The following is a 24,356-nucleotide window of genomic DNA, read 5'->3' as shown; positions in this document are numbered from 1 at the left end:
GGTGTATCTCCCTGGTTTCCTGATGGCGGCTCTGTTGACATAGAAATCTGGCAGAAAGTTGGAGAAGATTTAAAAAATTATTACGAGTCTCGAGGGCCTACTCATACTCCTGTTGTTACATATAGTTTGTGGAATCTGATAAAAATATGTTTAGATTCTTCTCATGATAGTGTTGATTTGAATGTAAAGTCAGAAAAACATAAGCCTCTGACAGAAGGAGAGACTGTATTATCAACTACTGTGTCACCACTTCCTAAACCGAAAGAGCTAATTAATTTAAATATTTTAGATGAAAAGGAACATTTTGACTTAACAGATGAGGCTTGTAAACATAAAAGAGAGAAATATCCTGAGGATGATTTTCTAATGGCTGTGATAGATAAGTCAGTGAAAAAGCTGCAGGTTAATAAGGACTGTCTTCCTCAAAAATCCACATCTGTAAAAATGCTGAGTCCCTTGCAGCGCGCTGTACAAGGAGCAATAAAACGAGGAGAAGATCCTATTTTCTGTTGTCCCGTCATAGAAAGACCTGATCCTAATAATCCTCAACAAGCTACTAGGGAGCATCAGGCTCTCCCTTTGAAAGTTTTGAAAGATTGAAAATCTGCCTGTGCTCGATATGGGCCCACTGCTCCTTTTACTACTGCTATGGTTGACAGGAGAAGCTCTTCCCCCCGCTGATTGGAAGTCTATTGCACGAGCTTGTTTAAATGGTGGAGATTACTTAATATGGAAGTTTGATTTTTATGAAGGGGCTGCTGAACAAGCAGAAAAGAATGCTGCCCATAATATTCCAGTTGATTATCATATGCTGATTGGGGAAGGACAGTATCTTTCTTTACAAGATCAATTAACTTATCCCTTTGTTGCTTATCCTCAAATAAATCATTTGGCATTACAAGCCTGGAGGAAATGTCCTTCTACACACAAAACTGAAGATCTTTCAAAACTTAGACAGGGACCTGATGAACCATATGCTGATTTTGTAGATAGGTTGTCACAGGCGGTGGGGAGACTCATTGTGGACGGACTCACTGGTACAATTGTATTTAAGCAACTTGCTTTTGAAAATGCTAATAATGAGTGTCAGGCTGCGATTCGACCTTGGAGAAAACGGGGAACATTGGAGGATTATATTCACCTTTGTGCAGACATTGGGCCTACTTATATACAGGGTGCTGCTGTGGCTGCAGCATTAACTAAAGTGGGGTTTAAAAACAATCAAAAGAAAACAAAGACTTGTTTTAAATGCGGAAAGGCAGGTCCTTTTGCTAGAGAATGTAGATCTTTTAATTCTAACCCTAGTCCTTCCTTCCCTACTCAGAAACCTCCAGATGGTCAGAAAATCCCTGGTTTATGCCCTAAATGCAATAGGGGAAAACATTGGGCACAAGATTGTTGCTCAGTGGCCCACAAGGATGGGCCACCACTGTCGGGAAACTCCTCCCGGGGCCTTCCCCGGCCCCAACAAATAATAAGGGCAATGTCTGTGTATCCTCCTCAAATTATCAATCAGACATTAACCAAAAACAAAAACATACAATATGCTCGCTCTCCAGAGCAACACCAGGAAGCGCAGGACTGGAGCTCAGTACCTCCGCCCGATATGTATTAACTCCTGAAATGGGTCCTCAGGCCCTCTCTACGGGCATCTGTGGACCTTTACGCAAGGGTTTGATGGGACTATTATTGGGAAGAAGTAGTGTCGCCATGAAAGGTTTAACTATTATGCCAGGAGTCACAGATTCTGACTACGAAGGAGAAATAAAAGTCATGGCACAAACTATTAAAAATATAATAACTATTTCTCCTGGTGATAAAATTGCACAATTGCTACTTTTGCCCTTTGTACCTCATGGACAAATTTTACAACATCAAAAGAGAGAAACAAAGGCTTTTGGATCGTCTGATGCTGCCTACTGGATTCAGAAGATAGGGAAAGAACGTCCAGAAATGAAATGAACCATTAATGGAAAGGTTTTTTCAGGTTTGTTAGACACTGGAGCTGATGTCTCTGTTATGACGCAGATACACTGGCCTAAACGTTGGCCCATTAGTCCTACTATTACAGAACTTCACGGAATAGGACAAAGTTCTTCTCCTATGCAAAGTAGTCAGTTTTTTTTATGGCAAGATAGTGAGGGCCATTCAGGATATTTCCAGCCTTATGTTTTGCCTGGGCTGCCTTTAAACCTCTGGGGCCGAGATATATTAAAAGAAATGGGAGTATTACTTTATAGTCCAAACTCTCAAGTCTCTAATATGATGTTGGAGCAAGGATTTCTTCCCACAAAAGGGCTGGGAACAAATCAACAAGGAACTGTCTATCCTATTGATGTGAAAATAAAAAATGATAGACAAGGTTTGGGTTTTTCTTAGGGGCCTTGGATTCTCCTCCACTCACTGCTGATCCAATTACTTGGCTGACTGATGACCCTGTATGGGTGGACCAATGGCCCCTCACAAAGGAGAAATGAGAAGCTGCAGAACAATTAGTACTGGAACAATTAGGGCATTTAGAAATTTCCAGTAGTCCTTGGAATACTCCTATTTTTATTATCAAGAAAAAATCTGGAAAATATAGGTTATTACAGGATCTAAGAGCTGTTAATAAAACTATGCTAATAATGGGAGCTCTTCAACCAGGCCTACCCTCTCCAACAGCCATACCACACAATTATCATCTTTTAGTTATAGATTTAAAAGATTGTTTTTTCACTATTCCTTTGTTTCCTGAAGATAGAAAACATTTTGCTTTTAGCTTGCCTGCCTTAAATTTTAAGGAACCCATGAGGAGATTTCAAGGGAAAGTATTGCCTCAGGGCATGGCAAGTAGTCCTACATTATGCCAAAAATATGTGGCTCAGGCCTTGACTCCTGTGAGAAAAAGGTTTCCATCGTTATATCTCATACATTATATGGATGATATACTTTTAGCCACTGATAATATTTCTTTATTAGAGACTGCTTTTCAATTTTTACAACAGTCCTTACAATCATTTGGCTTGGTCATTGCCTCAAAAAAAATTCAAAGACAATCTCCATTTTTATATTTGGGAAAATATATTGATAACACTACTATTAGGCCTCAAAAACTGCAAATTCGAGTTGATAATTTAAAAACATTAAATGCTTTTCAAAAATTACTTGGAGATACTAATTGACTAAGGCCTTCCTTAAAACTTACTACTGCTCAATTACAGCCTTTGTTTGATATTCTTAAAGGTGACTCAGATCCTTCTTCTTCACGCTCTATGACTCCAGAAGGATTTCAAGCTTTACAAATAGTCAATAGATCTATCAGTTCTACACAATTAACTAGAATTCATACTCACCTTCCAATTTTCTTAATAATTTGTCCAACTCCTCATGTGCCTACTGCCGTCTTATGGCAAACTGTTGGAATTATTGAATAGATTCATATGAAATCTACACCCTCTAAAGTTATTAACCCTTATTATGAACTTATTAGTAATTTAATAATGCAAGGTAGAACTAGATGCTTACAACCTATAAGTATAGAACCTTCTCAAATTATTATCCCTTATTCAGTTAGTCCACAAAATTGGCTTTTTCAACACAGTAATGAATGGGGTCTTGCTCTTGCAGCATTTTCAGGTACCTTGGAATGCCATTACCCTGCTGATAAATTGATCCAATTCAGCAAACTTAACTCATATGTTTCCTTCTATAATTAGGCAACAGCCTGTTCCTCAGGTACCTTCGGTTTTTACGGACGGTTCTTCTTCAGGAGTGGCTACTGTAATCATTGACGACGGAACAAACCTCGTTAAAGAAACTTCCTTGACTTCAGCTCAACGTGTTGAACTGTATGCTGTCATTATGTCTTTTAAACATTTGCCTTCTATATCTTTTAATTTGTTTTCTGATAGTAAATATCTTATTAGCTTGTGATTTCTTCTGGAGACTGCGAGCATAGGACATACTAATGACCCTGAATTATCATCCTCTTTTCGTTTGCTTCAACAGCTTATTCGTTCCCATGATGGTCCTGTCGCAGGTCTGTATATCCGTGCTCATTCTAACTTGCCTGGTCCATTGACTAAACTTAATGCGACTGCAGACGTTTTAACTCGATCTAAACGTGATCTTTATCCTGTACATTTTCCTCCCAAGAATAGAGTTGAAGTTACTCCTCCTCCTCAATCTCTTTTCCCTAAAGCAGGACATGTCCCAATTTACCGTACTCCTCCTTTCCGTTCGTCATGCTGTCAAGAATGGCTAATATACTGCATTCATTATCTCCATACTCTTGATACTCATGGTCCGTGTCCTGGACACCCTCATATTATGGTAAGTTATGATCAAACTGCTTCACAAGCAGCACAGCAGTTGCACGCTTTACACCGTCAGTCAGCGGCTACATTACACACACAATTTTCCCTTACTGGTGAAGTCGCCCCACAAATTGTGAAGCAATGCCCACAATGCTTACCTCACCTTCCTGTTCCACATTATGTTGTTAATCCTCGTGGATTATTACCTAGACATTTATGGCAAATGGATGTTACTCATATCCCGTCTTTTGGGAAATTACAGTTTGTTCATGTCACTATCGATACTTATTCTGGTTTCCTCTGTGCTACAGCACAGACCGGAGAAGCTACTGAACATGTTATCTCTCCTTTATTACACTGTTTTGCTTTCATGAACCTTCCCAAAATTATTAAAACAGATAATGGGCCCGCTGCTTTTGCAACATTTTGTAATTCATTACAAAATTACCCATATTACAGGCATTCCATATAACCCTCAAGGACAAGGTATTATAGAACGTGCAAATAGATCTTTAAAGCTAACTATTGCAAAAATAAAAAGGGGGGAATTGTATAGAACAACGCCACATAACCTTATAAATGATGCTCTGTTTATTTTAAATGTTCTCACTGTTGACAAATTTGGCTGCTCTGCAGGGGGAAGGTTGGTGGCTGAGCCAAGATTGGCCTCTCAATCTCCGGAGGTCCTCTGGAAAGATCCGTTAACCAGCACTTGGCGTGGTCCTGATCCTGTGTTGATTTGGGGACGTGGTCACGTGTGTATCTTTCCCAGATCAGCGCCTGGACCTTGCTGGCTTCCTGAGCGCTTAGTCAAGCAAATAGATGGCTCGCCACAGCTCACCTAGTTCAGAAGATGAAGAAGCTCTGCACCTCTCCTGAAAATCTGACAGTGTTGATTGAGAAAAAGAAGAAGAAGAGGAGACCACTTGCCAGGACGACTCAAAGGAGTGATGTTCCAACTTGGGGACAAATTAAACAACTGGTTTCATGAGCTCAAGAGTCAGTGAAACAACAGAATAATCCTGTTACACCTGTAACTTTATTTTTGGTTATGTTGGCAACCATTTCATGTGTTCCCTCTGTTAATGCAGCAACTTACTGGGCCTATGTACCTGATCCTCCACTATTACAACCCATATCTTGGTCTGAAGCAGAGTTTCCTGTATTTTACAATGATAAGTGTTTATGGGCCTCTTATTGGGAATATAAAACAAATCAATATGTCTGTAAATTATACTAACTGGTTTAGTACCCATCCTGTCTGTCTTAGCCCATTGAATCTGGAAGCTGGATGTGTAAAGGCTATTAGTTATGAGCATACAGATGTTTATGAGGGAACGGATCAATCAATTAGTTTGTCAGGCTCTCCAGGCATCCTTCATTTTACGGGAACCAACATTACTCTTACATGCCCGGCTACCAGCCGACGAGAGGATCTTAAGGATACCATCATTTGGTATAAAATGGGCAAGCTATTAATATTAGAGGTCAAATCTCATACGCCTCACCACTTAGGGATTCCGCTATTACTATAGCCAAGGTTACAGGTGAAGATTCAGGAAATTATTTCTGTATGAAGCGTTTACTTGGAGGACAAGGGATACTTATAGCTGGACATAAGGTTACTATGCTTAACAGAAAATCAAAAAATCAATTGCCTCCCCTTATGACCGTTAACTTTCCTGGATCCAATTTTGAACGTTGCAATGCATCTTGGAATAATAACCAAATATGGTGTACTATAGATTATACCAAGGTGTCAATTCTTATCTCTTCTTTTCCCATCATAGATAGGTTTATCACATTTCAAAAGAACAGGGATATATGGAAACTAGCTCTAACTTATTCCAATACACCTGTTATAACTTGTGTTGCTCCTCCATATACACTTTTGTTTGGTTCTATTAACATTGGTAATTCTTCCAAAGGAGGATATAATATTAGCTGTGTTAATTGTATTTTTAGCAGTTGTATGTTCCCTTCTGCAGGAACGCAATCTGTGCTTATACTAAAGCAACCCATGTATGTTATGGTGCCTGTACATCTGAGAGAACCTTGGTATGAAGATACTGGAGTACAGGCATGGGTGGAACTCTCTAAAGCCTTGCAGAGGAGACGCTTTCTTGGGTGGCTAATAGTAAGTTTACTTGCCTCGGCTGCTCTGTCTGCTACCGTGGCTACTGCCGGTCTTGCTCTTTCACAGAGTATTCATCATGCTCACTTTGCTAATCAGTTATCTCAACATACCAGTCTTGCTTTATCTTTACAAAGTCACATAGATTTACGGATTAATAACAAGTTAGATGAATTTAAAAACGCAATTTTGGGGATTGGAGATCAGATGGCAGCATTAAAATTGAGGATGCGTTTAGCTTGTCATGCAAAGTATACATGGATGTGTGTTACTCCTTAAAAGTACACTGACTGTATTTGGGAATGGGAAAAAGTAAAAATGCATCTGCTGAGTGTTTGATCAGATAATAATATTAGTCTTGATCTTAAGAAATTAAATGCTGAAATTCAGGATATACAAAATACACATCTTGATGATGTTTCGCCAGAAGATGTAATTCAAACTTTACTGGATCATTTAAAGTGGTTAAACCCTCAGTCTTGGATTACTGGAAGGTTGTCAGGATTTATTACCCTGGCCATAATTTGCCTATTATTGATAATAATCTTCTCATGTCTGTTTCGTATCCTCATGCAACAGTACACTACTCTCGGCACTAAACTTCATGGAATTATTTTGCAGCAAAAGTTAAAAACTAAAAAATGGGGACCTGTGGGAAGCCAGTCAGCCTTGAGAGCAGGTAAGGACATGCCAGGCATGCCGCCGCGGCTCGAAGGGACTGTCCCTACTTGTTCCCCTCCTTGTTCCTTTCCATGGGAGATAAATCACCAGGGCCCAGAGATCAGAAAGAATGTAAAATGAGACAAGCAAAGCTGTCTCCCCCCTGCACATGCAGGTTATTTTTGATGCTTCTGGGTTTATGGGTTTCCTCCCAGGGAAGTTAACCTTGACCCGAGACAGTCTGTAGATAATGTAAACCACCATCTGGCAACCTTCCTTTTTCTAGTCTAGATAATCTGCAACTGTAGCGCAATAAAATTTGCCTTGCAACCATCAGTTGTCTTGGTCCTTCTGACCCTATTCGTCGGTGCTACTTCAGTTCCTTACCCCTTCTCTTCTGACCCTGGGCGGTGAAATCCTCTTTCTCCGGCTGGTCCGCAGCACACATGAATATATGTTTTTGTCTTGCTGTACTGCACCTGTGCTCTCTAGTAACAGATATTTTGTCTGCTAGTAGTGTTCTAGATTATGTCTTTCCAAAGCGCTGAGGCAGTGCACCTATTCTGTAGTTGCAGCTGATGCCTGAATGTAGCCTAGCTGACAAATTATTGATTAATAAGAACTTGAATTTCTCAAAGATTTGTACTGTTAACCAAAATCTGAGCAAGGAGTCTCAAATGTAATTCTTAGCCAGAATTACATGTTAATGAACCATTTAACAGTGTGAATCAAGGAACATCAGTGTAAGGATTTCTTTTAATTTATTTTTTACCTGCTTGAGATATCAGTTAAAGTTTGCCAGCTTGGTTGCAGATGAACGGACGTTTGAAGTTCACCAAACTACTTAATGTGGGATAGGATAATAGACTTCCAGCGCCCTCAAGGCTGTGACCTTGCAGCCATTTTACATAGCACATCCTCCTCCTATAGGGATGAACCTTTCCCTGGCCCGAAAAGTAGCAGCTCTGTTGAAGCTTTGCTTATTGTAACAGGATTTTGTTTCCGGGTTACATGTCTGTGGAAGACTTAATTCTGAATAGAGATATAGATATTACTGGAAACTAATTGTTTTTTCTATTATACTCTGATTTATCAAAAAAGTAAAACATTTAAACTGTGCTACAGAAATTCAGAAGTTGTCTTGCAATCTTTAAACAATAAATGAATGAGTTGCCCTTAAAAAAAAAAGGATTAAGCAGTTAAGCTCTTGGTCCCACATCAGACAAATTTTCCTATACCTCCTGTCAATATTGTTAACAGAGACTGTTATTTTATTAATCCTTATGATCCCGTGATTCTTTCTTTCATGTTTCAGGGCACAGCAGGTGAGAGAGTGGATTTGTTAAGCTGGGTGGGTTTATCCTTCTTTTATGCGTTCATTCAATTTTATGTTCATTTACTTATTGTACACACATGGCAATAGAAGCTGCTAAAGCAATCATTGCTATTCTGCAAAACAACAAGGCACAGAAGCAGATGTCTTATTTCTGAGATTTCTCCCCCCAGGATTATTATGATTAAAGATCCTTGCCCCCCACTCCCTGGAGAGGACAAGGGGCTGCTCGCTGGAGGTTTTTTAATGACTTGGGGAAAGGCTCAAATATCCCCTCATTATGGTAATCCACCCCAGGGGCAAACCACACAAGAATATTGTGAATTTATTTTATTTTTCTATCCTTGCAAAGGTAATACTCAGCTCATTAGAATATGAAAACTATACTGTCAAATTTCAGAATTACATGGATGAAGAAAATCACCAAAGTGGCATCATATCACGTGTGTTATAGTTGTATTGACTATATTGACTATATTAACTATGTTGTGTTAACAATATATTGTATAACTATATATTGAAAAGGCAAAATGCTGTAACTTATTTCAGAAAAAATAATTATGTTGGTAAACCCCAAATTGTACACTGTAGACAGGTCCTAGGAAAAGAAGATTTAATTCATAGTGGACAAGAGGTTAGCTTCTGTTTTCAGCCATGTGCTATTTCAAGAATTAAACGTCATGAATAATACAGGATATAAGAGGAATAGTCTAAAGACGGAAAAGCACATTTTGATTAGGAAAGAGAATTTATGGCTTAAGTCTTTTTTTTTTTTAAGGAAAACTGCCTTATTACTATGGCATAAGAAAATTGTTTCCTTCTTTTCTTCCTTGCTTCTTTTCCTTTTTTTTAACCTTTTTAATTTTGGATATTTGACCTCTAAGCTGAGATGACTGAAAATGCCTCCTCTGGGCATCAACCTTTTTGAAAGACTTTTTTCCCCCTCCCTAAGGGCTTTTTGTCTCTTGGAGGCATTGCCTACATTACTCACCAAGAGGGAAGCATTTGTCCTTGCACTAAATGCTGACATCTCCTGATAAGAGGGAAGCTGCAAAGTAGAAGAATTGAAGGTCAATATGTTGATAGTGGTCTCAAGAGCACTGATGTACATTTGTGTATTGGGGAAGGGGAGAGAAGCTTGAGAGTGGGCCAGTGGGGAGGGGTAAATATTTTGTGATGCTGTCTACCTATGGGCTTATAAAGTTTACAGCTGCATTAGGAGGACAAGCATTACCATTAGCATGAAAAGTAGGGCAGACCTCAGTTGCAAAAGCTTCTAGCCATACACATAGGGCAATACGTAAATGATACACCTTATTGCATTCACCCATTCACCCTCCCCTGTTCATGCGAATTGGAAATTTCAATCCATTTCAGAGAAGTAACACAACTATCGATCATTTTCCCTGGCACGAATCTTCCTAGAGCTCACGCACTAGCCCATGTGTCTTAGATTTAATATCTGATCACTAGCTGGATTGAAGCCAAGAGGTGGTTCCCAAAGTTGCTGCACATTAGAATCACCTGGGGAACTCTGAGCCCTCCCTGTGCCCAGGCTCCTCCCTAGACCTACTGAATCAAAATCTCTGGGGCTGGGACCCAGACACCAATGTTTTTCTTAAAAGCTCTTTAGGTAATTCAAATGAGCAGCAAAGCTTGAGAAGCAGCCCAATAACGGGAACAAACTTATTTCACACAGATAAAGTGGGGCAATTCATATGTTAAAAGAACATGAATATATGTCCATGCCTCTCTCACGCTTTGTCACAGTTTACCCTTCCCCCTCCCCATATCCTCAAGTCCGTTCTCTAGTAAGTCTGTGTCTTTATTCCTGTTTTACCCCTAGGTTCTTCATGACATATTTTTTTCTTAAATTCCATATATATGTGTTAGCGTACGGTATTTGTCTCTCTCTTTCTGACTTACTTCTACACTGTTGGTGGGGATGTAAATTGGTGCAACCACTATGGAAACACTATGGCAGTTCCTCAAAAAGCTAAAAATAGAGCTACCATATGATCCAGCAATCTTACTCCTGGGAAAATATCTGGACAAAACTATAATTCGAAAACATACATGCACCCCTATGTTCACAGCAGCACTATTTATAATAGCCAAGACATGCAAACAACCTAAATGTCCACTCACAGATGAATGGATAAAGAAGATGTGATATATATAAAATGGAATACTACTCAGCTATAAAAAAGAATGAAATAATGCCATTTGCAGCAACATGGCTGGACCTAGAGACTATTATACTAAATGAAGTAAGTGAGAAGGAGAAAGACAAATACCATATGATATCACTTATATGTGGAATCTAGAATATGATACGAATGAACTTATCCATGAAACAGAAACAGACTCACAGACATAGCACACAAACTTTTGGTTCCCGAGGGGAAGGGGGAGGTGGGGGAGTGATGGATTGGGAGTTTGGGATTAGCAGAGGTAACCTATTATATGTATGATGGATAAACAACAAGGTCCTACTGTATAGTACAGGGAACTATAGTCAATGTCCTGTAATTAACCATAATGGAAAAGAATATGAAAAATTATATATATGTATAACTGAATCACTTTGTTGTACAGCATAAACTAACACAACATTGTATATCAACTATACTTCAGTAAAATAAATTTTTAAAAAAAGGGAAAAAAAACATGAATATATATATATACATATATATTTCTTTTTTTCCTCTTTATTCTGTTTGTGTTTCAAATAGGCTTTTTTTTTCCTTCTGCAAAAAGTGTTATTGTTTCCATTTGGTCCAAGGCTTGGGAGAGGGCTCCAGGGCGGTTACAAAGCTGCCTAGTAGCTGCAGAGCAGGGCTTCAGGCAGAAGCTCTGATGCCAGAGGGGCTCCTCAGAGGCCGCTGGACTTCAGAGACTCCTGTTTGTGCTCGAGGGTGAGCCTTTCAAAGAGATACTCGCCCAGCACAGCCTGCGGACCAGCCAGCCTGCGGAGGTTGGTCAGGTGGTCGCCCATCTTCTTGATGAGTTTCACCTGCTCCTCCAGGAAGCGGCTCTCCAGGAAATCACAGAGGTGGGAGTCTGCGCGGGCGGAACCCAGGGCGCGCAGATGTGATAGTGCCTGGTGCAGGCTCTTCTCCCTAAGAATGGCGGCTTCCACAGCGTCCTGGGTTTTACCCCACTCATCTTGAGAAGGCTTCCGCGCATCCTGGAAGAGGGCGCGGCCACAGCACTGGTTTTGTTTTGCATTTTCAAGAGACGCTGGGCGCCCTCACACTTCTCCTCAGCCAGTTGGCGAAAAATGTGGCCCACACTGTCCAGAGTCCCATTGTTGCTGTCGAAATAGAAGCTCAGAGAGAGGTAAGTGTCCCCAGATGCATGTTGAACAGGCAGTGGACGGCGGCCTCCACCTCGATGGAATAATTCTGACGCACCTGGGAACTCGTGGTTGATCAGTGATAAGGAGCTAAGCTCAAAAAACGGTGTTGGCCTGTCCTGGAGGCTGAGGATAGCTGAGTGGCTGATTCCAAAGGTTGCGACAGGAAGAAAGGTTGGAAGGTGGTCGGGGGCTGGAGCAAGGAGCGTCCCTGGGTCTGTTCATTCCAAAAACTGTTGAAGCAAAAGACAGAACTGCAGGACTGCCGAGCGCCCTGCCTCAAATAGGCTTTGCTATAAATGAACAAGAAGTCCAAGCAAGGACAAAACTTACCCTTCCCCCCACCAAAATAGGTGGCGATACTAGAATCTAGACCTGGGAAGGGATTCTTCCATTACTTTCTGAACATTCCAAGCCACTAGAGCAGTGGTTCTCAAAGTATGGTCACCTTGTAACCAAGCAGTACCCTATGGGGCCTTCCTAGGACAGACCCATCCCCCATATCCTCTGCTGTAGTTCCTCTCTGAAGTACTCAGATACTAGTATCTCAGGCATATTTCTTGAGTTTTCAGATGCTAAAAACCACCACCCAATGGAAGAAATTAACTCCTTGATGATCATGAGCACGTAGCCCCCAGACCTTCTGGCAGCTAAGGATGGATAATGTTACCTGCCCTGTGGCCTCCACATCAACCAATCAGAGGATTGTGCACGAGCTGATCACATTCCCTGGGACGTCCCTCCCTCACCTGGCCTTTAAACATGCTTTGCTGAAATCCTTTGGAGATTTCAGGGTGTTTTGGAACTCGGGCCACCCCTCTCCTTGCTCGATCCTGCAATAAACCTTTCTCTGCTCCAGACTCCAACCTTTAGGTTTGTTTGGCCTCACTGTGCTTCAGACACACGAACCTGCATTCGGTAACAACCTGACCAGTTTTACCAGCGTCCCCTGATAATGTGTCAGATATTCAAGTTTTAGGGCCCTGTCCCAGCCCTATGCAATCAGCAACTCTGGTGGGGCTCAGTGATCTCTGTTATAACAGGCCCTCCAGATGATTTTTATTCACCTTAAAGTTTGAAAATATCTGCATTGTCAGCTGGCCAAAGCGTCCACCAGCAGGTGAAGGGGAGTGGTGCCTGGAAAAGATAGGGACCAGCCAAGGCAAGTACAGCAGCATTTGCCGTGGTGGTAATGGAGAATGCCTTTTCTCCACTGGTTGGCACAGACTAGGATCTGGGAGCAGTGGCAGGGTTATTTAGGATGCTTTACATTTCAATGTAGAGGGACCGCTGTCCTGGTTTGCCAGGGACTTGCCCTGTGTGAGCACTTAAAATCTCATCCTGGCAAACCCCTTAGCCCTGGGTTTGAAAAACGTAGGGAATAACATGAAATTTAGGGGAAACATGATCTAGGTTTTGGGCAAGTCACAAGTGCTAATTAAAGCTAAGCAAGTATGGACAACACTAGCGTTCTTTAGCCCTTTGCGGGGAGGTAAATCTGATTGGGTGAAAGGACTTATTGTTAAGAGATCTTTGTAGAAACATCCCCTTCTGCTTAGTCCGCTGGTTCTCAGTTCTGGCTAGACATTGGCATCGTCTGAGGAGATTTAAAATGATTTTATTGGTCTACGATGACCAACCGTCAGTGTGAGGGTTTTTAAAAAGTGCTTCAGATGATTCTAATGCACAACCAAATTTAGGTGCCACTGCTTAAGCTTTTGAACCGCTGCTGCATATTTTCACCTCATCTTCCTATGAGAATATCCAACTGTAGTTGAGGTTTTTTTTTTTTTTCTTTTTCTAACTGTCTTATTATAAGATTTACTGTCTTAAATAAGGTTGAATGTACAGAAAATCTTGCTAGTCCATCTGGTATAGCTGGATACTTAGAATAATATAGTTAAGATATATACCATTTAAGTATTGTGACTGGCCTTTTTTTTGAAATTAACATATGCATTGAATTAGTATGTTCTCTTTTGAAGTTGTTATGTTGGGGAGCTATACCTCTAATCTGCCATTGCTAAATATCTGGACACCTCTTATTAGGAATTGCTTTTAGAAATCTTTAGGGATTAAAACCAAGATTGCTGTATTATTTGTACTGGAACCACAAAAACCTCACAGAGTTCCCCCGCTGTACCTTCTACCCCCATCTCTAACCCTTGGCAACTTCTAATCTGTTCTCCATCTCCACGGTTTTGTTATTTTAAGAATAATATGTAAACATAATCATTAATTACTTAATCTTCGGAGATCGGCTTTTCAGAATTTTTCCCTCGGCATCATTCCCTTGAAGTTCATTTCAATTTTTGCATATATTAATAATTTGTTCCTTTCTGTTGCTCGGTAGTATTCTATCATAAGATTTTATCACAATTTGTTTCAACATTCATCCACTGAAAGACATTTGGGTAGTTGCCAGTTTTGGGCTATTATAAATAAAACTGCTATGAACATTTATGTGTAAGTTTCTGTGGGAACTTAATTAAGTTTTTGTTTCTTTTGGATAAATGCTCAAGAGTACAATTACTGCGTTGTAGGGTGAATCTACTTTTAGGATTAAAAGAGACTGTCAAGCTGTTGATCAGAGTGGCTAAACCATTTTATTTTCCCACCAGTGATGTGATATAATTTTTCTATGTACTCGCCAGCATTTGATGTTGTCACTATACTTTAATTTTAGTTACTCTCTGACATCTCATTATGGTCTTAATTGGCACTTCCCTAATGGCTAATGATGCTGAGCATCTTTTCATGTGCTCCTTTGCCGTGTGTATATTCTCTTCCATGAAATGTCTGTTCCTGTCTTCTGCCTATTTTCTAGTTGGATTTTTTTAAGTTGTTCGGAGAGTTCTTTGTATATTATAGATACAAGTCATTTGTCTCATATGGGATTTTCAAATATGTTTTCCTACTGTGTAATTTGAGTTTTCATCCACTTAAAAGGATCTTCTATGAAGCATTTTTAACTCATTTTGATGAGATCCAATTTATCAGTTTTTGGCTTTATTGATCATACTTTTGGTGTCAAGTCTAAGAATTATTCCCCTAGTTCTAGATGCCAAACATTCTCTCCTATTTTTTTTTCTAAAAATGTCCTGCTTTTACATTTAAGATTATGATCCACTTTGATTTAATTTTTGTGTAAGGTGTGGAGGTTAAGGTTAATTTTTTTTTGTTTTTGTCGAGGGATGTCCAACTGTTTCAGTACCATTTTTTGAAAAGTCTATTCTTCCTTGATAGCTTTTGCACTGCTGTCAAAAACAAGTTATATGTATTGATGTCAGTCTATTTCTGGGTTCTCTATTCCATTCCATTGATCTATGTATCTACCCTCCATCATTACTGCAAACTCTTGAAATTGGGTAGATTAATTCCTCCCATTTTCATCTTCCTTTACAAGTTGTTTTAGCTATTCTTCAGCCTCTTCTTACCATATAAATCTTAGAATAAGCTTGTCTATATCCACAAAAACCTTGAAGGCATTTTAAGAGTAATTGTGTTAAGCCTCTTAACTTGGGGAGAATTGACATCTTTATCATGTTGTGTTTTCTAATCCATGAACAAGGTATGTCTCCCTATTTGTTTGCGACTTAAAATTTTTTCTTCATCAGCATTTTGTAATTTTCAGTCTAGAGGTCCTATAAATGTCTTATTGGGCTTATATTTAAGTATTTATTTAGGTCAGTTGTAAATGGCATCACATATTTTTATTTAAGCTTCTACACATTTGTTATTAATATATAATTTGATAAAATTGTGGTGATCTTGTACTCTAAATCATTTACAAACTAATATTATTTCTCAAGCTTTTTGTGGATTCCTTGGTATTTTCTCCATTTAGATTATCATCCCATCTTCAGATACAGACAGTTTTACTTTTCCTTATTCAGTATAATAGGATATATTGCTATTCAACATTCAGTAGGATATGTTCCTTCCTATGCAACGTAGTAGGAATAGTCCTTTTATCTTTTAAATAAACTTTTAAAAAATTTAACTTTTAAATTTATGTATTTATTTATTTTTGCTTTATTTTCTTACTAGAACCTCCAGTGATATATTTAATAAAAGTGGTGAGAGCAGATATCGGTGCCTTGTTTCTGATCTTACAGAGAAAGCATCCAGTCTTTCACAGTTAAATATCATGTCGGTACAGGTTGTTTGTAGATCATCTTTATGAGTTTCAGTATGCTCCTTTTCTATTCCTAGTTTGCTTGGAGTTTTTTTTCTTCTTTTCTTAAAATCATGAATGGGATTGGATTTTGTCAAATGCTTTCTCTGCATTAATGGATAGGATCACATGACTTTTCCCCCTTAATCTATTGGATATGGTGGATTACACTGTTTAATTTTCAAATATTTAACCAACTTTGCATAACTGGAATAAATCCCACTTGGTCATGGTATATTATTCTTTTCATATATTTCTGGATTTAATTTGCTAATATTTGGCTGAGGGTTTTTCAGCCAATTTCATAAAAAATATTGGTCTGTAGGTTTCTTCTTTCTATACTATCCCTGTCTGGTTTTGGTATCAAGGTAATACTGGCTTCATAAAATTAATTAGAAACTGTTCCCTCTACTTCTATTTCTTATCAAATCATGTAAAATTGGTGTTAATTCTTTAAGTCTTGGGTAAAAGTGAAACATCTAAGCCTGAACATTTCTTTTGGGAGTTTTTAAATGAAAAACCAGTGTTTCTAATGGTTACAGGAAAATTGAGATTATCTATTTCATCTTGGCTGAGTTTTGGTAGTTTTGGGTGTAGAAACATTGGCCCATTTCATCTACATTTTTGAATTTATAGTGTAGACTTGTTCATAGTAACTTGTCCCTCATTAACCTGCAGGATATGTCATGGTATCCCTGGTTGCATTTCTGATATCTGTGATTTGTGCCATCTCTCTGTTTAATCTTTATCAGTCTTTCTAGATCTTTATTGGTTAGATTGCTTATTTCAAAGAACCAGCCTTTTGTTTCATTGATTTTCCCCCCTATTTTCCTGTTTTCAGTTTCATGGATTTCTGTTTCATCTTTATTATTTCCTTCTTTCTGCTTGTTTAGTGTTTTTTCCTCTTCCTTTTTTACTATTTTAATATAGAAAATTAGATTATTGCTTTGAAATATTTTCTTTCCCAATTTAGTGCTATAAACTTCCCTTTCAGCATTGCTTTCACTTCATTCCACAAACTTTGATCTGTTATATCTCCATTTTCTTTTATTCTATGCATTTAAAAATTTTTTCCTTGATGCTGTCTTTTTTACCCATGAGTTATTTGGAATTGTGATGTTTAGTTTTCATGTGATTGAAGATTTTCCTGTTGTCTTTCTCTTATTGATTTCTAGTCTGATTCCATTATGGCTAGAGAACATACTCTCTATGATTTTAATTCTTTTAAATCTGCTAATGGTTTTTTATCACCAGTATATGGTATATGAGTGAATGTTCCATGGACACTTCAATATGTATTCTGCTCTTACTGAGTGTGTTCTTTAAATGTCAGTTATATCCTGTTGATTGATGATGTTTTCAGTTCTTCCATATCCTTGCTGATTTTTCTCTCTGGTAGTTGTATAAATTGCTGTGTTGAAGTCTCAAATAATAATTGTGGATTTAAAACTTTCTCCTTTTACCTTTTTCAGTGTTTGCTTCATGCATTTTGAAGTTCTGTTGTTTGGTGCACACACATTTAGTATCACTAGGTCATCTAGGTGGATTATTCCTGTTATCTTTATGTAATGACCCTCTTTGCCCCTAATAATTTCCTTTGCTCTGAAGTCTACTTTATCTGATATTAATATAGCCATTTCTGCTTTTTCTGATTAATGTTCACATGATATATCATTTTCATCCTTTTACTTTGAACTACCTATATCATGATGTTGAAAGTAAGCTTCTTATAGACAGTATATAGTTGGATCATGCTTGCGATTTTTTAATCTACTCTTCCAATCTCTGTCTTTGACTTGGTTATTTAGATCATTTACCGTTAATGTAATTATTGCCATGTCAAAGATTTGGTCTACCATGTTATTTTTTGTTTTGTCTTTTACCTTAGTTTCTCAATCCTGTGTTTCCCTTATTTTTCCTTCTTGTGGGTTACTTAAACATTTTTTAATAAGTCCATTTTAATTTAATTCATTTATAATCATTTGTGTATACTGTTTGTATAGTTTTCTTAGTGGTTGCTTTTGGCATTACAGTATACATATGTAACTTATCATAGCCTACTGGAATCAGTGTTTCATTACTTCAAGCGAAGTTAAAGTATGATTTTCTGTAGTATTTCCTTTCTCTACATTTAGAACCCCATCAGATGGTGTCATCATTTTTGCTTTGACCATCATATAGAATTTAAGAAACTCATGAGGCTAATGATAGTCTCTTATATTTACCCCATTTGTTTTCACCCATTCCATTGTTCCCCTTTTCTTTCTGAAGTTCCCAGTCTTCTGTTATTGTTTATGTTTTCATAACAGTAGGTGATATCTTGGATTTCCAGTGCAACTGGATATGAGTTTCAGGAAACACTGAGCCTGGCTCACTTAATGCTACTGAGTTGGAGGGTTTGTATATGTTGGGCCTGTTGGCACAGCAGATGCTAGCAGATTAGACTAATGTTGATGGGACTAGTGCCACAGGAGGATGGGTTCCCATTCAGGCTATGCTGCTGCTACAGTAGATCAAGTCCCCCTCTACCCCAAGTGTGGGGCAGTGACCTGCTGCTGTCACTGCTTTGTATTAGGCTCCTTTTGCCTCAGGTGTGTGGTGGGATCCCTTGGAAGCTGCTGCTGCTGCTGCTGTCAATCACAAGGTTAAATTCATTTCAGAAATACTTAAGTATAAATATATAGCCTGGCTCTTGTAGGACCTCTGTATTTTTTTTTATTGCTTTCATACAAATTATCCCAAATTTAGTGACTCAAAACAACGTAAATTTATTACCTTACAAGTCTGACATTGGCCTCAATTGAGTAAAAGTGTTGGCAGGATCGACAGATGAATGGATAAAGATGTGGCACATATATACAATGGAATATTACTCAGCCATAAAAAGAAATGAAATTGAGTTATTTGTAGTGAGGTGGATTGACCTAGAGACTGTCATACAGAGTGAAGTAAGTCAGAAAGAGGAAAACAAATACTATATGCTAACACATATATATGGAATCTAAAAAAAAAAAGAAAAAATGGTTATGAAGAACCTAGGGGCAGGGCAGGAATAAAGACGCAGCCATAGAGAGTGGACTTGAGGACACAGGGATGGGGAAGGGTAATCTGGGATGAAGTGAGAGAGTGGCATGGACATATATACACTACCAAATGTAAAAGAGCTAGCTAGTGGGAAGCAGCCACAAAGCACAGGGAGATCAGCTCTGTGCTTTGTGTCCACCTAGATGTGTGGGATAGGGAAGGGAGGGTGGGAGGGAGATGCAAGAGGGAGGAGATATGGGGATATATGTATATGTATAGCTGATTCACTTTGTTATGAAGCAGAAACTAACACGCCATTGTAAAGCAATTATGCTCCAATAAAGATGGTTAAAAAAGAAAAAAAAGTGTTGGCAGAGCTACATTCTTTTCTGGAGGCTCTTAGGGGTGTTTCTGTTCCCTGGACTTTATCCGCTTCCAGTGGTCACTTGTAGTCCTTGACTCAGAGTCCCCTTTCTCCACCTACAAACCCCAAAATGTTGCATCTCTCTGATTCTGCTTCTATTAGGACATCTCTCTCTTTCTCTTTCTACAGTTGGGAATGGTTTTCTGCTTTTAAGGACTCATGCAATTAGATTTGTTCCATGAGGTAATCCAGGATAATCTTTCTATCTCAAGGCCTATAACTTCAGCCATATCTGCAAAGTCCTCTTTACCATGTAAGGTAACATATTATTGGGTTCTAGGGATTAGGGTGAGGGCATTTTTAGGAGCCATTATGCTGCCTACCACACCCTTAACAAGTGACCTTGAGAAAATTACTGAGACTTTAAAGCCTTACTTTCCTCAAACATAAAATGGAAAGAAAGATAACTTGTTAATATCATGAAAGTGAAACAGTATATATGAAATCAACTAATTCAAAAAATAAGATTTCTTCTTTTTCTTTATGATTGGCATGATTCTCAGAGTTCAGTTACTTGAAGAGTTACTTTTTTTTAAACAGAACTGAGGAATTTCAGGGTTCAGGTGCTGTAAGATTGTCTGAATTATCTGAGTAACAATTAGCTAAGCACAGGTGTAAAGCATTTGATTTACTCCCTGGTGTCCTTTATCTTCTCATCCCACTAAATCCATATCCCTTGTCTAGCTCCAGCCAGTAGAGTCAGAGCTTGTTTTACTGTTTAACTAAAGTTCAATTTAAATTTGCTCTACATCTCCAGATTCTCAGCCCTGGTTGCATATTATAATCACCTGGGGAGATTTCAAGACCTACTTGATGCCAGAGTTTTACCTATCATGGATATTTGAGGAGGGACCTGGAATGAAATGCTCTAGCTTATGGTTTGGGGAGCCAAATCATAGTCTACACTGAGCCAAATCATTTGCGAGATCACCTCTAAAAAGCAATTTATCTGTGGTGACTGATGCTCTTCCTTTGTCAGTATGCTTGTCCCTCTTTGGGGGAAAAGAAGGGGAAAAAAAACCCAGCGGTTGGGCTGCCTGAATTATAACCTGATGCTGTGGAATTAGTGTTGGCTCAGAGCGCACATCTTCGGATACCCATTCTCTCTCCTGCTTCCTTGCATGAGCTTATATCCTTGGGCAGTTTTTCATCCACCACCCTCTTTTGCTTCTAATCTTAGCAAGTAAAGTCTCTCCTTAATGAAACAGCATTTCATGAGACTTACTGGGAGCATAGGTCTGTTCCAGACCTATCCTATGTTAGCTAAAGCAGATATAAGTGATGTATTTTTGGCATTCATCCTTGTGGGTTGGAGAGAGAAGACAGAATTTTATCCTTTAGGTGTCATATGACTGGGCAAATGGGCTCATTCCCTCTACTGCCTACCATGTAAAATACTGAGGGTGTTACCTCTAGAAGGTATCTTCTAGGTATCAAAATAGCTCAGATAAGTCATATTTCTTAGTAAAAGGTGACAAAACTATGGCTTAGGTGGTGAATTTTCCATGTCAATTTGTCTGGGCCACCATGCCCAGTTATTTGGTCAAATATTATTCTGGATATTTCTGTGATGGTGTTTTTGTGTTTTTTAAAATTTTTATGTTTTATTTATTTATAATTTTTGGCTGCATTGGGTCTTCGTTGCTGCACGTGGGCTTTCTCTATTTGCAGCAAGCGAGGGCTACTCTTTGTTGTGGTGTGCAGGCTTCTCATTGCGGTGGCTTCTCTTGTTGCAGAGCATGGGCGCTAGGTGCACGGGCTCAGTAGCTGTGGTGCATGGGCTTAGTTGCTCCACGGCATGTGAGATCTTCCCAGACCAGGGCTCAAACCCGTGTCCCCTGCATGGGCAGGCGGATTCTTAACCACTGTGCCAGCAGGGTAGTCCCTGTGATGGTGTTTTTGGATGAAATTCATAATTAAATTTGTGGTGGACTTTGAGTAAAGCAGATTATCCTCCATAATATGCATGGGCCTCATCCAATCAGTTGAAGCTCTTAATAAAGACTGACCTCCCTGTCGCAAAAAGGAATTCTGCCAGAAGACTTACAGAAATTGAACTGCAGCTCTTCCGAGAGTCTCTAGACAGCCTAACCTGCAGATTTTGAATTTACCAAGCCTCTATTATTGTGTGAACCAGTTGTTTAAAATCTCTCTCTCTTTCTCTATCTTTATATAGATATGGATATAGATCTAGGTATCAATATCGATATCTAGATCTATATCTATCAGTATATATGGGCACATTGTATACACATGCTGTTGGTTCTGTTTTTCTGGAGAACCTTGACTAATACAGTGGCCCATATAAATAAAAGGATGAACCCAAGTTCACCCAGGTAGAAAGTAGTACAATGAGAACTGGAACTTAAGGCCTCATGACTCATTCAGCCGTGAACACTGACCCAGAACTGGCGTCCGCACACTCTGGCCCACTGTTCAGATCTCGCTTGACTCCTGGTTTTGTACATAACGTTTTGCTTGAACCCAGCCGCACTCATTCATTAACGTATTGTGCATGGCTGTTTCTGTGCTACAGCAGCAGATGGGCAGTTGCAATGGAGAAGTATGGTAAAGAAAATCCAAAATATTTACTATCTGACCCTTTACAAAAAAGATCTGCTGACCCCTGCTCTAGGATGCCATCTGATTTCTGATAGCACTGAGGAGAATAATTCATGCACATTGGGATAGATTGTTAATCTCACGTCCTCCTTAGGTCAAAGATCTCTTAAATGCTCACCCTTGCAGTAGCCAGCTTGGGGAGCATTGTCTGAGGATGCAGAAATTTTTGCCAGGTCTTTCCAATCCACACTGCTCCCTGACTATGGTTCTTAAAACCTATTTTTTAAAAAAATTTTTATTGGAGTATAGTTGATTTACAGTGTTGTGTTAGTTTCAGGTGTAGAGCAAAGTGAATCAGTTATACATGTACATATATCCACTTTTTTTTTTTTCTTTTTTCAGTACGCGGGCCTCTCACTGTTGTGGCCTTTCCCGTTGTGGAGCACAGGCTCCAGACGCGCAGGCTCAGCAGCCATGGCTCACGGGCCCAGCCGCTCCGCGGCATGTGGGATCTTTGCGGACCGGGGCACGAACCCGTGTCCCCTGCATCAGCAGGCCGACTCTCAACCACTGTGCCACCAGGGAAGCCCCACTTTTATTTTTTTATTTTTTGGAGTCTTTTCCAAATAGCCCATTACAGAGTACTGAATGGAGTTCCCTGGGCTAATAAGAAGAGCAGGTTCTTATTAGTTATCTATTTTATGTATAGTAGTGTGTATATTTCAGTCCCAATCTCCCAATTTAGCCTCCCTGCCACAATCCCCTGGTAACCCTAAGTTTGTTTTCTACATCCGTGCCTCTGCTTCTAAAACCTGTCTATTTTAACCAACTACCACTCATTGCTTACTGTCTCTGGCTTCATGTACTTGATAATAAATCTACTTCTTGTTCTATCCTGGATGACATGTTCCAAGGACTGAGATAATATCTTATTCTACATAATTTGTCCTTGATATTGTCTATCTTGGGGTCTTCATCTATGTCCCAAAGAAGACAGTCACTCTGTCTTCTAGTACTAATACCACATTTTATGGCATGAATTTGACCCAATGCACTGAACTATCCCTTTAGAAGCTGTATGCAACCTGTCACTGGGTTTTAGCACAGGGGAAGAACTCAGATTAGTGATCATATTTAAACAAATCTACTTGACCAGAAACTTTTTGTCTCACCATTTATTACACAAGTAACTTCTGTCTTTGCATCTATGATGTAAATATTTTTAATTTCCTAAATTATCTGAAAAATTATTTAGTGCTTCCATTTCAGTAGGCATTGGAATTGCTGTGTTATGACTATTTCATTATTTTATTTCCAAGTGTTAAATTAGGCTTCAAGCTTTGGCCAAGAGTAGACAGGAAAGGGTTTCAAAGAAATGAAGAGTGGGAAAAACTTCTGATGCAAGGGAGACTTAATAAAGATTTGATTTTGAATCAATAATTTATAATAAAGGTTTGAGTTTGAATCAATAATTTATGTCATTGCAAAATAGCTCCCTGGTAAAATTCCATTCTTTGGTAATCATTAAGTACAGAAATTAACAATCAAAATATGCAGTGATCTTCTTCATTTTCTAAAAACAAACCTATATCTAGATGAGAGGAGAATTCATCTCATAACTCAGGCTCTGGACTTACGACTCCAAGTCCTGTCTTCTTTCAACCATACCTGCTAAGTTTCTGTCTAACTTCTTGAGCATGAGGTAATGGCGTCAGCTTTCATCCCCTTCCTCAGTATATAGCTTGGTGAGTATGAGTAAGGGATCTAAAACTTGAGAACCTGGGTTCAAATCTTGACTCTAAAATTTACTTGTTGAGTACTCTTGAGCATGTTATCTGTTTTTGCCTCAGTTTTCTCATCTATAAAATAGAGATACCATTACTTCTCTCAGGGAGTTGCTATGAGGGTGAAAGAGAAAATTCATACAATGCAAGAATTTATCAGTTCTTGGAACACAATAAATACCGAAAAATAATGTTAACCATTATCAAGGCCCCCTCATTTTATGGATAATATAGATTAGTTTATTATATAGGTCTAATATTTACATATACATAAACATTTTGTACCTATGTGTGTGTATACGTTCTTCTTAGAAATTGAGCAGTCAACATTCACATCTAAAAATCTGTGCTCTGTGAAATGTAGATATCCTGTGTACAGACACAGTGCTATAGTTATCTATTGCTACATAATAAAGAAGTCCAAACTTAGTGGTGAAATAAACAAAAATTTTAATATGTGCCCAGATTCTGTGGGTCAGCAATTCAAACAGTACACAGAGGAGATGGCTTGTCTCTACTCCATGACTGATGTCTGGAACCTCAGCTCATGAGGATTCAGATGGCTGGGGCTGGAATCATCTAGATAATTTTAATTCACATGT

At 38.9% G+C, this 24,356-nt stretch overlaps 1 pseudogene across 1 annotated transcript; it reads right to left on the bottom strand.

Moving 5' to 3' along the window:
* Window positions 1-11,197: 11,197 nt before the first annotated feature.
* On the bottom strand, window positions 11,198-23,636 carry LOC309835241 (ferritin light chain-like; annotated as a pseudogene). The gene is made up of 2 exons: window positions 23,608-23,636; window positions 11,198-11,848 (listed from the first exon to the last, which is right to left on the bottom strand). The product of its transcript is annotated as a ferritin light chain-like (transcript).
* Between the last annotated feature and the right edge of the window lie 720 nt (window positions 23,637-24,356).

Source organism: Grampus griseus, assembly GCF_964374135.1.
Source record: "Grampus griseus genome assembly, chromosome: 17".
Taxonomy (NCBI): domain Eukaryota; kingdom Metazoa; phylum Chordata; class Mammalia; order Artiodactyla; family Delphinidae; genus Grampus; species Grampus griseus.
Note: the sequence above shows the minus strand (reverse complement) of the source record. Positions and strands in the feature narration are given on the sequence as shown.